General features: G+C 34.5%; 1 non-coding gene across 1 annotated transcript; it reads left to right on the forward strand.

Moving 5' to 3' along the window:
* Nucleotides 1-5,787: 5,787 nt before the first annotated feature.
* On the forward strand, nt 5,788-5,894 carry LOC127185986 (U6 spliceosomal RNA). Its single transcript, XR_007830250.1, has one exon. It is a non-coding gene; the product is annotated as a U6 spliceosomal RNA (small nuclear RNA).
* The last annotated feature ends 214 nt before the right edge of the window (nt 5,895-6,108 follow it).

The following is a 6,108-nucleotide window of genomic DNA, read 5'->3' on the forward strand; positions in this document are numbered from 1 at the left end:
AGTTTAAAGTAAGTGTATTATAAACAATTTATGCAAAGAATTTAGGGATTGAGTGCCTTTAAGTTCCCCTATCTCTGACTTTAAGATGCCTAGAATTCATACACAAAACTCTGATTATTGCATCAGTCATCTACACAAATTTCTGTGCTCTATGTTGCAATATGCAATCTCAAAGTACTTTGATAAAACTAAGCACTGAATTTTCTAAAGTAATTCTTATGCTTTCTCTTCAATTATTTCAGTCTCTTAACAGATGATTCAAATCCATCGTTATTTCAAACTATGTTCCCTTTCATAGCTTTTATCACACGGTCTTTTGGAAAATTCTATAAGTACACCATTTAAATGATCCCTCAAGAAAGACTGAAAGTCATGATATCTGCAATACAAATTTACAGCTGTAATTTTCTCCTGATATATAAAGGAATTTTCATGCCAGTTAATGAAATTATAGTAAATGATATATTAAAAAGATACATTTCCTGGTGTCTTAATAGGAGACATTTTCTTTTTTTCTACTTATAAGTCTTACACCTTGAAATCTTAATTTCCTGCTGTTATAATTCAGAGGTGAACATATAATAATGGGGTTTGTTAAAGGTAAGTATACACGCTAAAATGGAGAAAAAAGAAGACAGCGCAATGCAAGAATGAACTTCACAGCCCATAAAACAGCAGTCTTGAACCCACAACTGAACTTTCCTGTATAACTTATGCTGTACTTCCAAGTTTCCCATTTAACCTTTCCAAGGAGTCTGGGGTTTGGATCATTTGTACCCACAATGTGCCCAAGTATCTGTTCAAAGGAAATAAGAGTAACTGTCTTTGTCTTCCTTAGGTCACAATTTGTGAGGTTATTGGGCTCTGATTCACTTTCTCCATTTATGGGTTGAATGACACTGGAAAAATTGTAGGGGACAGTTGAATTTGACAAGAGAACTTAATTGCTTAAACCAATGAGCATATAATACCCCACTTATCACAGTGATTTGTTTAGATGTATATCAAATATGATCTGGTGTAGTCTGATACACATGAATGACAGGGTTGGAATATTAGTTTACTCAAATTCTAAAAGCCACTAGAAGACAGGAACAAAACTAGAAGTGCAGTTCTGTTTAGGGCTTAAAACCAGTCTCTTGCTTGCAGAGTTCTTCAAGCTGAAAGACATTCCATTCCCCACAAATGTAGTCTTTGGCAGAATTTCTTTGGAATTTTAAATAATTCACAGGTTGTGTTTTTGTTAGGTACTTTGGACAAGCTTATATTGCAGAGAATGGTTAAAACATACTTCAGTGTGCCAAGGAAGTTTTAATGTATAGAAGTAAAGTGACTGCAAATGTCCTAGGCTTGAAGAAACACAGTATTTTTTTAATTTGAAAATAGTTTCTCAAGGACAGCAAGTAGCCAAGAAGAGACTTGATACCCTATGAGAATATATAGGGGGACGTAATCCCCCTCAGGAACAGTCATAGGGGAGGGGAATAATGGGAAAATGGGGCGGGGGAGGAATGGGAGGATACAAGGGATGGGATAAACATTGAGATGTAACAAGAATAAATTAATTAAAAAAATAAAAATTAAAAAAAAAATAAATAAAAAAAAATAAAAATAAAAAATAAATAAAAAAAAAAAAAAAGAAAATAGTTTCGCTCATATTGCATATTAAAGCCATAGCAAGCAAAAGAATCAGAGATACACCCATTTCCACTGCAAGGAGTCCCCCATACCACCAAGCTAAGAGCCACAACATATAAGGAGAGGACCTTGTCCAGACTCATACAGGCATTTTGCTTGTCACTTCAGTCTCTGTGAGCCCATATGAAGCCAACTTAGTTGATTCAGTGGGCCATTTTTTCCTCTTGTCCTCCATCCCTTCTGACTCCTACAGTCTTTCCTCCCTGTCTTTTGTGTGGATACTGGAACTCCTAGGAGAAGGGGTAATAGAGACCTCCAATTTAGACTCTCTGTACACATAATGTCTAGCTGTGGTTCTCTACACCTGCTCCCATCTGATGCCAGAGAAAGCCTTCATGATAACTACTGAACAAGGCACCAATCTATGAACATAGCAGGATATTATTAAAAATAATTTCATTGATTTTTTAGACCAGTAGGGAAAATAGAATAGACAAAAGAAGTGGTTGAAGAGAGAGAAAAATGTAGGAAAGGGAACACAGAGAGAAATAAGGGTGGGGAAAGAAGGGGTGGAGGACAGAAGGTATGAAAAGAAAAGAGATTCTGGGTGGGGGCATCTCTGTGATAATCTGGAGACCTAAGACAGGGTAGGCTTCTAGGAGGATATGAGGAGGACTCTAGTTGAGACTCCTCATAGCAGGGGCCATGGAGGCTGATGAGGATACCCTCTAAACAGTCAAGACTCCTAGTGGAGGGAGGCGAGCACCAGTGCAACCACAGAAACTTTGATCCAAAGCTTACTCCACCTACAAAATGGGCAAAGATAAAGGAAAGGCAGAGATTGAGGGAATGTCCAACCAATGCTTGGCCCAACCTGAGATCCACCCCATGGGACAGAGTCAATCCCTAACACTATTAATGATACTCTGCTATGTTTACAAGTAGGAGCCTACCAGAGTTGTCCTCTGAGAGGCACCACCCAGCAGTAAGTAGATCTAAACAGATGCAGACTCACTGCCAAACATTGGGTGGAGCTTAGGGAGTCTTGTGAAAAAGTTGGGGGAAGGATAAAAGGGTATAGAAGTGACAAAAGCTCCACAAGAAGACCAACATAACCAATTAGCTAAGGCCCAGAGGTAACTGTGGAGTCTGAAGCACCAAGCAACCACCATGTAAGGATTAGACCTAGGCCTTCTACATGATTCCTGAGTACTGAGGCTTAGCTGAAGGAATTTTATTATAGATAGATCCTGCATCTGTTGAAACTAGGCTCCACAACTCTGCATTTTGATTGGTTGTGGTTCTCTGTAATGATCTCTATTTGTTGCAAAGAGATGTTTTCTTGATGCAGACCAAGGACTACACTTATCTGTGGGTTAAGAACAAATATTGAGAATGTAGTTAGAGAATCGCTGGTTTATTAAATTGGCAGTTGTTGGTTCGCAAAGATGCAGAATTTACTTGTAAGTCCTAGGTTGCACTATTAGCAGTGCATTTAAGTGTTTTATGGTGGTAATTGCTGTAAAACTTTAGAAATTTCTTATAATTATATTATGGTGGATATGTTTCTGATGTTAATTCATATTGGTTAGTATTAAGTAAAAATTTAAATGCTTAATATTTTCTTTTAAATATAATTACTTATGATAATTTTGTGTAACTATTCCATTGTATTTCTTCTTTTTAAAATTTATCATTATGTATACAGTGCCCTGCATGCATTCACAATTGCAGGCTGGAAGAGGACATCAGATCACATTATAGGTGGCTATAAGCTATGATGTGGTTGTCAGGAATTGGACTCAGGAACTCTGGAGGAGCAGTCAGTGGTCTTAACCTCTGAGCCATCTCTCCATTGTATTTCTTTAGGCTAATACCTGGAAGTTGTGTTATTGAAACCAAGAATATAAATACTTTAAAAGATCATTTATACAACCAGTTGAGTATTCTACCAGGTCATTGTAATAAGGGCTATCCAACAAGTTTCCTGACATTTTTCCACTTAGAAATTATAAGTTTTAGCACTAGAGATGTTCTACTGGTTAAAAGCACTTACTATTCTTGAAGAGGACTATTTACTACTTTCTTAGCATGAACACAACAGTTTATAATTGCCTGTAACTCCAGTTTCAGGAAATATGATCTTTTTTTGGCTTTTGTGAAAACTACACATACTCACAGTGTATTTACATACATGCAGATAAAATGCTCATGCACATAAAATAAAAACAAATCAATCCTTTTAAAATAGAATTTTATTAAATTATAATCATTCCATTTTGTAATTCTGCATATTTTTAAATTCTCAGATAACAAATCATTTTGAAAAGATTATATTGGGTAAAGCTCATAAATCTTTGGATAATTATTAGTCCAATCTTTTAATTTAATCAATGTATCCATAGATTAATGTGCTAATATATGCCTTGATAGTTTCCACAGTACAGAAGTCTGCTCTGTATTTGACCCCCATTAGTTTTTTATTCTTTTTTGCATATTATATTTTATTTTGATCACAAATTACTATTTTTTTTTACATTTACTATCTTACCTACTTTCTTCTGGATTGCTTTAGTGATATTATCATTAATAAGGAATGAATTTAATTAATCTCCGTTTCACTACCCATTTCACTTAGATCAGATATCATAATTGCCCAGTTTACTTCTTGAATATAAAAATGTAAACAGATATTTGTGGTTTTACTTTAGAAAGCCACAATATTCAAATTAATTTTCTTTGGTCTTAGCAAAAGAATTTTGTTGCTCAAATAGAAACATCCTCTAATTAATATTCTAGTTTTAATTTTATGATCTTTTAGATACCTGTGTAATGCTAAACAATACCAATGAATCAATAATAAAGCAATCCAAGATATCTCTGAGATGAGCCCTTTGGTGGTTTAAAACAATGATGTATTGCTCATATCATGTAAGGAGTAAAGCCTGATTAAGTATCCATCTTTACCTGCATTTCTCTAGTTTCTCTTTCATGAATGATTCTCTTCTATCAAATACTTCCCTTAGGATGCTATCCCATTACCTTCCTTTGAGAATGAAGTGAAGGAAATAATGAAGTCAAATTCATGCTTTCTCTCAGGAGGAATGGACTAGAAACAGCTGATTCCAACTTAATTTAAAATTGGGGTGATAAAAATTTGGTTTTATGATGACAGGAACCTGACACCTACACCAAAAATTATCAGTAGTTGATTATTCTGTATCTCTGAGTCTGGATGTGTCTTCGTCTGTAGGTAGTTTTTCTACACAGTGTTTCCAACACTGCTGACAAGTAGTCAGAACTATTACTTAAAAATAAAACCTGTTACTTGTGGTTTCCATGGATTCTTCTCATGAGTTGGAATTATAACTGATATAAGTGTTTTGAAGTCATTTCCTCTGAAATTATATCTAACAGATAATTCTTAATATTCCATGAATATAATACAAAATTATTTTGAGTGATTGCTCATATTTTTACTTGGTCTCAATTGCAGAAAAAGAAATCTTTTTTCCCATTATATAGACATGTTTATATTTCACTGTGTCATGAGAACAGGACTCTAAGAACTTGCTGGATTTCCTTTAGCTTCAATTTGAAAATGAGAATAACAATGCTATCTCACAGAACTCTCATGAAGGTTAAATGAGACATTGTAGGAATGTTTACTTACTTTTTTGTGACTGTGACAGAACACTTGATGGAGAAACTTAAAAGAAGAAAGATTTAATTTGACTCATGGAATTTAGGGGTCTTATTTTATCATTGTATGAAAGATGTGTAGACATTCATAGCAGCAAGGATAGGTTCACATAATGTTGTACCAGCAAGCAAAAACAGGGAAGGACCAGGGAGGAATATTCACAAGCCCAGTTTTGATGAATGACTTCTGACAGCTAGGCACCATCTTTTCATAGCAGTATATTTCCTTCAAATTACCAAAGCTAAGACAGAAGTATTCAAATATTAACCTGAAGATAACATTTCAGATTAAATCCATAAAATAAGTAACCATCTTTCATACAATCCAGTCACAATAACTACTAACTTTATATGTCTTGTAGTCAAAATGTTCATCAAATTAAGATGAAATCTTATAAATTTAAGATATTTAAGACTTATAAAATATGTTATAAGAAACGAATATTAGTACTTGCTTCAGCAGCACATATACTAAAATTGAAGTGATACCGGGAAGATTACACTGGTCCATGTGCAGGGATGACATACAAATTTGTGAGGTGTTCCATATTTTAAAAATGAAAAAAAAAAAAAAAGAAAAATGAGAAGTAAAATATAGCTCATTTAATCACCAAATCAGAGTCTTAGAATGCAAGGGACTAATCAGGAACTATGGAAAATTAAAAGTACTACTTCTCCTTGATATGTGTACCATTATTGTTTGATCACTTTGACCCAGTTTGGTTTGTATCTGGCTTGTTAAGTGACAGGATATTTCATGGGAAATCT

The sequence above is a fragment of the Acomys russatus genome, chromosome X (genome assembly GCF_903995435.1).
Source record: "Acomys russatus chromosome X, mAcoRus1.1, whole genome shotgun sequence".
Lineage (NCBI taxonomy): Eukaryota > Metazoa > Chordata > Mammalia > Rodentia > Muridae > Acomys > Acomys russatus.